General features: G+C 46.9%; 1 long non-coding RNA gene across 12 annotated transcripts in view; it reads left to right on the top strand.

Moving 5' to 3' along the window:
• The first annotated feature begins 1,073 nt into the window (after positions 1-1,073).
• Positions 1,074-12,019, top strand: part of LOC132649337 (uncharacterized) — a 414,614-nt gene continuing 403,668 nt past the window's right edge. For 11 of the 12 annotated variants that reach the window (XR_009587757.1, XR_009587762.1, XR_009587758.1 and 8 more), the window contains exons 1-2: positions 1,074-1,312; positions 2,881-3,135. This is a non-coding gene — a long non-coding RNA (uncharacterized LOC132649337). Of the gene's footprint in view, positions 1,313-2,623; positions 3,136-12,019 lie in introns of all 12 variants that reach the window. The other variant, XR_009587754.1, reaches the window with a different exon arrangement.

The raw sequence follows: 12,019 nt of genomic DNA, 5'->3' as shown, positions 1-12,019 counted from the left end.
GAGCTCCTTAGCGAGTCAACCATGTTAATGTGAGAGTTGAATGCTGCGGGGTTGTAAAATGCCCCCCCCCCCCGTTCTGGAACTGATGGACAATTTGTAGAAGACTCAAGGAAGGGTTGAGAGATGTCCCCTGATGAGGAAGACACCTGGCTTCTTCAGGACCACAAGATGGGGGAGGAGATTTAGAGCTAGAACACACCGGTTCCAGGGAGTACAGGATGGGAAGTTAGAAGGGGAGGATGGGTAGAGGACCCTGTGGCTGTGAAGGGAAGGGAACCAGGGAAGAACGCTAGGCCTGGAAGGGAGCCATGTTAATCTGAGAGTCTTGTTAATGCTTGTTAATGTAGTTAGAGATGAGAGGAAGTTTCCTGGGGTTTGAGAGGGGGTCACCGTGCAGGATCCAGGGAAGACCCCGGAATGAGTGGCATGGTGCCTGCAGCAACAGGTAGCCTACAGGGACTCGGGGGTAGGTCCCTCTGGGACCCTAACTGGCCCGTGTCATGCAGTTCTGAGGGCTTTTCCCTGGGGTTCTGTCTGGGCACTGATCAGGGAGGAAGAGGAGCGTTTTCCATCTCTTAGACCTCCTTGGAATTCTTCCAGCCGGTTGGGTGGAGGAGGGTGAATCGGAATGGAGGATCCTGGATGGAGAGGCTCCTGTGCGCCCCACCTCTGTTGTACCTCTTATTTTATGGGTTGACTGGGATCCTTCACATTAGTCTCCTGGGATGCTGAGAAACGGCAGAAACTCATTGCCAAAGTGGACGGCTCTCCCTGATTGGCAGGGAAAGTGCAAACAAAGAGGTGCATCTCCCGGAAACAATGAGTTTGGAGATTTCCCCTGGGCATGAGAGCGGGGACCGAAGGCTGGGTGTTCAAAGGGTGTGTGGGAAGGGACCGGGACCCACATCTTCAGGGCAAAGTTTTCCGGGAGGTGGAAGGAGAGAGGATCGGGACTGAGTTGCTGGTGCTTGGGGACAGAGCAGCCTGAGCTGCGCACCAAGGCTCAGAGCCGGGCGGGAGATGCGGGGAGAGGGAGGGGGCGGGGAGGGAGGGGAGGGAGAGAGGAGGAAGGGGTGAGAGGGAGAAACCTGCCGCGGCTCTCCGCCTCTTTGTCTGCTCTGGGACTTGGAACAAAAGGGAGAACTCTGATGAACTCCTTCTCCCGCTCCCTGGACGCCCGGGAATCTCTTTCTCGCAACTTTGTCAACGCGACTCTCTCCGCTGTCAGGCTGCGCAAAAGTGTCCCAGCGCCTCGCAGGCTCCAACAATGGAAACAGTGTCCCTTCAAAGTGCGACGAAGTGGGGGGAGAAGGTGAGTGGCTTGTCCTGTTTACCCTGCTCCCCTCAGGTCGCCCTGCTCCTAGCCCTTCCGAGGGCAAAGTCACAGATCCCGTAGCCAAGTTGGACTGTTTCTTTCTTTCTTTTTTCTTTTTTTCTTGTATCTCTTTCCCCGGTCCCCCCTTTCTTTTGTTCCTTAAGGCTCTTGCACAGATTGCTTTATTTGTTTATTTTAAGTGGGTTCATCTCATGTGCTTCCTTAGGAGTGGTGAGGGGCTGAGAAGGGCATCCAAACGGGGCACTGCCTCGCTTTCCCCCAGTTGCGTGTAGATTGGAGGAAACCCTTCTGATAAGGATGGGAGCTAGATCAGGCTCACCCGCACCCAAGCCCTGACTTTGGTCACATAAAAAACGCAGGAGAGACAGAGGTGGGAGTAATTTCTTCACGCGTTTTTCAAACTTCACTGTCTGCGGAGCGCTCTGGAGACACGACGCTTACAACAATAGAACGCAGAAAGGGTTTGGGTGGTGAGGGGTTTCCAGCAAATTGATAGGACTCTGGGAAGTTTTCTTGGGGGCTGGGGTCCGAAGGAGGAAGCCACAGGTTCCAGACTGTCAAAGAGTTGCGCAGATGAAGAGGATGGGGCCTGGACCATTAGTTAGGAGTCCGCTCCCCTCACCTCCCTGGTTTGGTTCATGACCCACCCGGAATGACCTATCGCTATCTTCGGGACCCACCCTCTCTTCGCTGGTGGCGACCCCCAGCCTGTTTCAGTGAGTTTGAATAGAAAGGGGTCCCTGAGCCGGCAGAGCTCCCCCTGACCTAGCCCTCCGCCCCGCCTTTTGTGTTTTAACCTTTTGTTTCTGTCGGCCACACCCGCCCAAAAGAGCGGCAGCTTTCGTCTCGGCTGCGCGTCTCTGCTCCGCGGGGAAGCGGCGCGGTTCCCTCCAGTTTGTTAGTGGTGGAGGGCGGCTTCCTAACTTTGTTTCCCAACTTCGGAGAGCTTCCGAGTTGTTGGTTCTTGCTCAGTAAGTCAACATCTCCACTTTATGTGAAATTTCTTTGGCTGCTTTTCTACTTCGTTCCAAAAGTTGTTTATCACTACCACTCACTTTGCGTACATTAAAAAAAAAAAAAAAAAAGATAACTTAGAGACCTAAGTTGGGGTTTGTCCAAGGTACAGATGTTGGCTTTATCTGTCTGATGTCTTAAAATATGACTCTGCCTTGATCCCGCAACACAAAACCAGCCCCATCATCTTCAGGTACGTTTTGTGGATTCGGTTCAAATACTAAGGTAATTTATCGCCTTCTCTACTCTCTTCCGTGTTCCCAATTCCTGGAGGTGCTCTTCAAGCGCTTGGAGACACTCTCAACAAGACAAGCGAACATCGAACCCCATCCCCCTGCAGATGACTCCAGAGAGCACCCACACAATGTAGTAACTTCTGAGCGTTGAACCACTCGAGGAGGTGCCAGAGCTGTGGAGCTTTGAAATTTCACGTCAAAGACCGGGATGAATTAAGACGACAGTTATTCTTTTAGGAAGTGAGGATATAGAGTGGCCCCGGGGACTAACCTTCATAAATTCTAATTGTGTAGGTGTCATTACCAGCAGCTCCAAGTGTCCCGTCATGCTTAGCCGGAGTACTTCCGACTGATCTGCCTTCAGATTGTTCCCATTGGATATATACCTACCAGCCAGTGGCATGGACGTGCCGAGGAGTTAGCCCTGGATGAAAGACCACCAACTTCTTCCTTCGGAGTTTCTTTGGTTAAATTGTTGGGATGTTTGGCAAGGCTTTCATTATGTGGATTACTGCAGTGTGATGACTGGGGATTCTTCACTTCTAAAAGGTACGTTTCTTAGACACTCACAAGCACATCATTTTTGGGCCTTGTACTTAACGCCACCGGAGAACTGTCTCCTCGTTTTGAGTTGTTGCCTGACCAAGTGATTTACGACTTCTTGTTTCCTTCTTAGGGACTGTGTTTTGTAGATAGTTTCTAAAGTGGAATGATGAGTTGGGAGTGTCTGATGAAAGTTTATTGATTTTTTTTTTGCCATGTGTCCATCAATATCTGCACATATAATGAATGTTGATTTATGTAGATTTATTATTATTTTGTGTCAGTAATGTGTCCAACATGGTCAACAATCCATGCCTTATTTTATTTGTGCCTGGTTTTCTTCTTAAATACCACAGTGGATCTTTTATTTACCAGAACGTATGAGGCTTCCATTCCGTCATTATTATTATTTACATTTTGACAGTTCATTTTGGTAAACAAAATCCACAAGTGACTCCAAATATACACATTTCTAATGGCAGGATGTCAATTCAAAGTGCAATGAGTTCTCTTAGCATGGAAGGTTTGGCCATGCCATAACCATAGGGCATGAGCATTTGTTTAACCTTCATGGTAGATTATCAAGATTTTATATTCTCTTTTGAATACCTTACAGTTAATTTTTGTTCATCTCTGGGTATGCAACCAAATAGTCTGATCATCTTGATGGTAACATAAGGGATTACTTTTGTACAGTATTTCCCTCCTGTTGAGGCAATGGTTTGCTCTGAAAACTCAGAATTTGGTTTTAAAAAAGTATCCCATTGTGAGTGAAATAGAATGATTTTGGGATTTCTGTAAAACTAGACTACGGAACCCTCCTGCACTTATCCTTCATCATCTATAAACAAACTGCAATTTTTCATCTTGAAGATGCTTTGCTTTGTCCACTGTCCCTGAAACTTAGATGGGGCTTTCGTTGCGAAGTTTATTTTCTGGTTGTTAAACAGGAGTGGGCTGGCAGTGGAGACTCCTTCTCTTTGCTGTGGTTCAGTACCGCAGAACAGACTTTCAGCAAAGTGTGCTAGACAGTGGTATCGGGCAGTCAGTGCTCCCTGTGTTTCATAGAATGTTGATCTGCTAGAGTGTTTTTTTTCTGGACAGGGAGTGGACAGCGTTACTCTTAAGAAGAGTATTACCCTTCTGAAATTGCTATTTCGGGGTTTGGTTTATTGGCCACATGGTGTTGGGCTCAAAGGTTCGGACTCGGGCTCTGGAGTCCGATGCAGGTAGTATCTCTGTGACGTCTTGCCCAGGTTTCATGACTTGGGTCTTAGTTTTGTCATTTGAAAGTAGGCAAGAACCCTAACCCAGAAGAGCTGTTGGGAGAGCATCTATGCAGAGTTGTGGATTTCTTGCCTTGAATGCACAAGACCCTGGGTACAGTTGCTAGCACTGCAAATCACAACAGAACTCCAAGAGCATATATGTCTGAAAAAAATGTAACAAGGGGCTGAGCATTAATAAACTTAATAGACAGTACTACTATTTACTGGCTTTTTCAATGAGTTAGTGATGCTTGAACGCCCCAAACTTTCTTTCTTAACTGGCTTACAAAACACAAACTATGCCCAACAGAACTATTCATTACAACAGTCAAAATCAGTTTGAACGGAAGTGTGCACGCGCTTGAGCGTGCCTTTCTCTAAGAAGATGGCCTGTCCAGTTCTGTTGTCCAATGGATGGCAGGTTAATTTGCAAGCATTACTGTGAGCTAGCTTGCTGCTGTGGGGCCTGGCTTCACCCTTGAAAGAGTTGGCTCCTCATCCCCAGGGAAAAAGTCTGTCAGCTAGGATAATAGTGACCTCCAGAGTTAGCTTACTCAGATTCTCTCCTCTGTTTGGACATTTATTTATTTATTTTGTGTGTGTGTGTGTGACAGTCAGAGGATATCTCCCAGGAGCCTATAGATTCTAGATTCTTTCCTTTCACCTTGTAATTGTCTGGGGATCAAACTCAAGTCATCAGGTTAGTGATAAGCCCGTGTGTGCCTTTAATGGATGAGCCATCTTACCTCCCTGGCTTACTCAAATTGTATACTTTGAAAGTTGTTAATGATGAGCGGTCTTGGATATAGCTTTAAAATTTGGGGTGCATGAGGATGTGACTCAGTTCACACAGTGCTTGACATGAGCCATGTGAATCTTGTTTGGCGACTCATGCCCATAACCCCAACACTCACCTGGAGGATAGGAAGTTCAAGGTCATCTTTTCCTACCAGTTTGAGTTTGAGGCCAGCCCAAGCTACATGCGACCCTGCCTCAAAAAAAAAAAAAAAAAGAAAAGTATTTATTCATTAGTCAACTAAAGAGCAGTGGCTTCATGAGCTAATAACCTGGAAATCAAGAACTCTCACACATCTTCTGATTGCAGCTTTCACTGAATGCTCTTTACTTGAAGAGAAATTAGGGTTTGTGGAGATGGTGCTCAGCACAACAGCGGCTCTTTCTAATACGAAGGTGCGCACCGGGGACTTTCATTTACTGGATCTGTGACTCAGTAGGATGTGTGGTGTCTTCTGGATGTGAGATTTTACGTGGAGGGAGATTACATTCTCCTTTTTTCCTTTAGGAAGTTTTGGATAGAAATGTCAAGGAATGGCTTCTTCTCATTTGTAGTCTACTTACTATCAGGTATTTGCCTAGAAACGATAACATTAAAGCAGGGTAATGTAGAATATGAACCATGAATATTAAAAGTAGGAAAACATCTTTTAAAAAGTTGCATTCAAAACTTTTGTAGATGTTCGTTTAGTCAGCTGTGCACTAGCCACTACTAGCTGGAAATAGCATCATAAGGTTTCTCTGTACTCGTTACCAGGTTTACTTACCGGACTTTTACATTACTGGTGTCTAGCCTGGCTAGTTCTGCATCTTCTTAGCATTAGGAGAATCCCCCCCCACCCCCCGGGTGTTCCCAATAAACTCCTGTAGGAAGCAAATCTGCCTGTTCACCTGTGCGGTCAACAAATGGTGACTTTCAAGACCTCACCAGTAAAAGTATCTGCTAAACTTTTGGTTTTAAAGTCTGGGAGGTCAGTAGCTGAGCACTGAGCTGGGCACTGGGCTCATTGATTCGCTCGAAGTTTCTCTAGGCACCTGCTTATATTTCCAAATTTACTTTGATTTCTTCCTCATAAAATCATGGTTCTAAAAAAAAATTACCTTTATTTGTTCATCGTGTGTGTATGTGCCAAGACAGCTTGTGAAGTTGGTTCTTTCCATCCACAATGTCGGTGCCAATGAAGTTGTCAGACTGGGCAGCAGGTGCCTTTACTCTCTGGATCATCTCCATGGTCCTGATTTCTTCTTTACGCTCTCAGATCCTCTAACTTTTTTAAATGGAATTTTATTTTTTAAGACTTATTTTAATTTTACGTGCGCACACACACTGATGTACACATGTGCCTGAGGGGACTACTAGAGCATGCTGGGTCGCTGGCTGCCTTGGAGGAGGAGTTGTAGATGGTTTACTCCCTTCTCCTGTGGGTGCTGGGAGTTGGACTCAGGTTCTCTACAAGAACAGTAAACTTTCCTATCCACCAGGCCATCTCCTCAGCACCAGGTTTGCTGACTTCTAAAATGCCACCCATCTCTAAGAAATTAGACGTCTGTTGTTGTTTGGCCTGGGAATTAATCACAGGGCCTGGCTCTTGTGGGACTGAGCTACACCCTCAGCCACCTGTTCATTATTGTCAAAGATACGGATGTTCAGAGGTATATCATGAAGCCGGCGCTGTTCAGCTGTTCTTTCCTCATCCCTTCTTGTAACTATCCTGAGTTCCGTCTGTGTGCCCAGTGATGTGACAAGCTCTCAGGACACGGATGTGAAGAGTATCAGTAAGGCCCCGCACTTCTGAAGTTTCTGAAATAATACATTCAAAGATGGAAGTTGGTATTGAGGAAAATGAAGCGGGGGGAGGGGAGGAGGTGGGAGTGGGAGGGGAGAGGCTGCTGTTTTTCTGTAGGCCAGTCAGACATGACCTTGTCAGGAAGGTAATCTTGAGGGTGGTGAGGAAGGGAGGAAAGGAAGAAACTCTTGCTATCAGGGTGAAGAGGACCCAGGCTGAGGCAGGGGCAAGAGCCTGACTTATCAAGGCAAAGCCAGGGGGAGTGGAGGGCATGCATGACATGGTATGGAGAGGAGGTGTGGGAGGAAACAGGAATGTGGACAGATAGCAAAGGTCCTTGAAGGCGAGAGTGGTGCAGTTTATACCAAGGGAACAAGATGCCATTGAAGAGTTTCAGATAGTGGATGACCTGACATAACTAATGTTGTCACAGAGTCACTCTGGTTGGGGAGTTGAGGTCAGAGCTAACAGGTGCAAATGGAGCCAGGGAAACCCTTAGGAGGTACTGTATTTATCCCATTGCCAGAATGGTGGCTTGGACAGTAAGGCAGAAGGAGCCTAGAGGGGGTGGGTAAGAGCCAAATCCTCACGTACGTTAGAGCTAAAATTGGAGGGTTTCCCTGGTAGGGTGGGTGGGAAATAGAGGAAGAGAGAGATACATAGGCTTCTGAGACTTTTAGCCTGAGCCCAAGAGGAGATGAAGGTGACCAGTAAGTACCTCAGGATCCAGGTGTGTGTGTGTGTGTGTGTGTGTGTGTGTGTGTGTTTGCATGCTCTCATGCCTATTTGCCCGTATGCCTGCAAAGAGGCCAGAAGACATTGTACCCTGTTTTATCATTCTCTTAATAATATTTATTTTATGTGCACTAGTGGTTGACCTGCATGTGTGTCCCTGTGAGGGTGTCAGATCTTGAAGTTACAGTTGTGAGCTGCCATGTGGGTGCTGGGAATTGAACCAGGGCCCTGTGGAAGAGCAGTCAGTGCTCTTAACCTCTGCGCCATCTCTCCAGGCCCTCTTTATTCTTTTAAGACAGGGTTTCTCGCTGAACCTAGAGCTGAGCTGGCAGCCACGCACACAGTCATGCCTGGCTATCACGTGTTCAGAGGAGTTGGATTCAGGCTCTCACACTCTTACCCAGAAAGACATCTTCCCAGCCCAAGACTCAGCCACCTTTAAAGCAACTAAGCGGTTTAAGATATGTCATGTTTTCAAGGTAGTCATTTAGAGATAGGGTTGGGAGAAATTAAGTGCTATTTAAAGCCATGGGTGGATGAGTTCATCAAGGGAGCAAGTGTAGAACCCCCCACATTTAGAAGGAGAGAAGATGAGAAAGGAAGGCCTTTTCTTTTAAATGGCTTGGCCTTACACACACACACACACACACACACACACACACACACACACACACAGTACAGCCGCATGAATCCTGACTAACATTTGTCAGTATTTTATAAACGATTAAATACTTTCATATACCTGGTGTGGGGCCAGTTTCTGACGCCAGCACTCAGGATGCAGACAGGTAAAGCGCTCTAAGTTCAAGGCTAGTTTGGTCTCCATAGTGAATTTCAGACCAGCCAGGGATACACAGTGAGACCATTTCAAAACAGAGAGCCACCTTTCACGTCAGCCCTCTCAGTGGGGCCTCACCCTAGCCATAGTGAGACAACCCGATGACACCCATGAAGAAACTGAGCCTCAGAAGTAAAGTGGACTGTCCAGTCACCCCAAGTATAAGAAAGAGCTATATTGTTTAACGTCAAATTAGTGTCATTCACAGAAGAGGGCAAAGTAGTAATGAACTAGATTCCAACCTCGTGGGATGGTAGGAAAAACTACAAGTGCACACAGCACATGCATCAAAGCAGGGAGGGGACAGCTCCCTACTGTGGTTAGGCAAGACGGAGAAAGCGAATGGCTTTCTGACATGTTTCCGGAGGAATCAAGACAATTTTAAGCTTGGGAGGACGAGACAACAAGATACCTGGAAAACAAGGGGAATTGGGAGCCCTTGGATTCATGCCGAGCAGAGAGGGAAGTGGATAGGAGATGGAGTGGCTTTGTGTGATAGATTTCCAGGGGAGACACAACATAGAGGTCTGTTTACTTCAGAAAGGGAGCCCACAAGAGACCAAAGTAACAGTTGTACCAACATACAGTTTGGTGACCAATGAGGGGTTGTTTTGCTGTTTTGTTTTGTTTTTTATTGGGGTTGCTAACAAGAATATGGGTGAAAGAGTTATTTACAAGTAGAAGAAACGCCTCAAAAGCAGCTGCATTACTAAGGAGCCCACCCCAACATGGTGAGGCCTCGGGGGGAAAAAAGCAACCCAGGAGCTTTCTGCCTCTAGCAGGCAGCTCACAGTACAAACACGTCTTTCGTACTGCAGTTCAGCTGCTAGGTCTCCATTTTCAGAAACTGTTATTCCCTGGAGCCAAGGTTTCAAGTTGGAGGGAATGTTGCAATGGGAAGTTTATGCCATCCAGTGACAAGGGCTAGTTCAAACACAGATGAACTTTTTGAGAGTTTTATTTTTGTTTGTGTTTGTGTGTGTGTGTGTGTGTGTGTGTATGAAGGTACATGTGTGTGCCTGTGCATATGGAGACCAGAGAACAAACTTTGGATGCTTTTCCTCAGGTGTCAGCTATTCTCATCTCTGTCTCTGTCTCTGTCTATCTCTGTTTTTCGAGACAGGGTTTCTCTGTGTAGCCCTGGCTGTCTGGGACTCATTTTGGAGCCTAGGCTGGGCTCGAACTCACAGATATCCACCTGCTTCTGCCTGGGCTGGGATTAAAGGCATGTGCCACCAAGCCTGGCCTCCTCTTGTTCTGTTTTGAGACAGTGTCTTACTGGCCTAGGACTCCCTGGGTAGGCATGGCTGTTTGGCCAGCAGTCCCACAGACTTGTCTGTTTTTCAACAGTGCTGAGATCACAACAGCCCTTTTTGAATTTTTGTTTGTGGGGAGTGGGGTGGGCCACACATTCTGAGCATGGCACTCAGGTCCTTATGCTGACAAGGCAAGGACTTTACCAACTGAGCCATCTCTTAGACTTGTTTGTTTCACGCAGGGTCTACTGTATGTAGCACAGGCTGGATCTGACCTTGTGACCTTCCTGCCTCTGCTTCCTTGGTGCTGGATCACAGGAGTGTGCCACCATGCCAGAGACATTGAACAGTGATTGTGGTGTGGCATCCTGGGCACTGTTGCTAGAACATACCTGTGTCTGAACACAGATTCCATACCACCCGCACACGGTTTAAACATTCTGTTTTTCCTCTAGCCGTGTAAGAGAGGTATGTCTGAGTCACCTGCTGCCACTGCTATTCCGAGTTCAGCCTTTGTGTGTCTAGGTCAGGAAGCTTTTGGATTCAAGTAAGAAGCCTCCCAACATAGAGCTTGCAAAGCAAGGGTTTGCTGGGCGTGTTGGTGGCAGGTGCATGGAATCCCAGCCTTCAGAGGCTGAGGCAGGAGGAGAGCAAATTGGAAGGCAGCCTGGTCTACACACAGAGACCTTGGCTTGAGAGAGAACTTGATTCTTATTTTGTTGTGCGTTTGGTTCTCTTACTGAAGGAATTTAGACTTAGGGCTGTCTTGAGGTGCCTAATGGAGGCTTTGTGCTTTGTATTGCCTTGGCTCTCTGAGCTAGGAAGGTCAAGCTCTGATCCATGTTATATGCACTTATTTGTATTTTTTGAGCTACACTTGTGTGTATCTGCTTGCATGCCTGCACTGTCGGGGTGCTCGAGTGGAGGCAAACATACAACTTTTAGGAGTAGTTTCTTCTGTTGTGTGGGTGATTGGGATCTAACTCAAGCTGTCGGGCTAGATGGCAAATTTACCTGCTGAACCAGCTTGCTACATGGATATCATATACTTTAAAACACATACTAGTAGCCGGGCGCAGTGGTGCACACCTGTAATCCTAGCACCCAGGGAGGCAGAGGCAGGCAGATCTCTGAGTCTGAGGCCAGCCTGGTCTACAAAGTGAGACAGCCAAGGACACACAGAAAAACCCTGTCTCAAAAAAATGAAAGAAAATAAAAAAGACCAAACCAAACAAAAACACAACAATGAAACAAAACAAACAAAAATAAATCATACCCAGCTCCCCCACAGGTTAGTGTGAGTGCCACCAACACTATTTCAGATCCTTTCACATAAAGACCCCCTGTTGGCAATTTCTGTCCCGAAGCATTACGCTCAGGCAACTACTCATCTTTCTGCCTCTAGATATTTCATAGAAATGGATTCATACAGTTACCGGTCTTTTGACGTTGGGGGTTTACCACAGAGCTAAAGAGGTCTTGCACCTGGTGGCATGTATCTGTACTCTATGTCATTTGCCTGCCAAGTGGCATTCCACCACCAGGACATACTCCGTTGTGACCTGTTAACCAGGTGGTGGCCGTGGGAGTTGTTTCCAGTTCTTAGCTATCTTGAATAGTACGGCCACAAGCGTTTATCCATATCTTTGCATGGACAGATACTTTCCTCCTGAGTACGTACCTAGGGGCTGAGTTGGCGGGAGGCACAGTAATTATAGGAAACTTTAAAGAAACTCTCTTCTCTATGCTTGTGTCTCAGTCACCGTTCTACTGCTGTGAAGAGACCATGACCAAGGTGATTCTTATAAAAGAATGCACTTAATTGGGGGCTTGCTTACAGCTTTAGAGGGTTAGTCTGTTATCACTACGATGGAGATCATGGTGGCAGGCAAGCAGGAATGGTACTGGAGAAGTAACTGAGAGCTAGCTACCTCCTGACCTGCAGGAGGGAGGAAAGAGGGGGCCGAAGAAGAGAGAGAGAGAGAGAGAGAGAGAGAGATGGGGGACAGGCACATGACAACCCCCGTGACACACTTCCTCCAATTAGGCCACACCTCCTAACTTTTCTAATCCATCTCAAAAGCTTACCCACTGAGGACTAAGTATTCAAATACATGAACCTGTGGAGCCATTCTCATTCAAACTGCCAGCCAGGCTTGGGGTTACTGGCAGCAATGGATGAAGGTTCTAATTTCCCCACAACTCTGCTTT

Source organism: Meriones unguiculatus, chromosome 19, assembly GCF_030254825.1.
Source record: "Meriones unguiculatus strain TT.TT164.6M chromosome 19, Bangor_MerUng_6.1, whole genome shotgun sequence".
Taxonomy (NCBI): domain Eukaryota; kingdom Metazoa; phylum Chordata; class Mammalia; order Rodentia; family Muridae; genus Meriones; species Meriones unguiculatus.
Note: the sequence above shows the minus strand (reverse complement) of the source record. Positions and strands in the feature narration are given on the sequence as shown.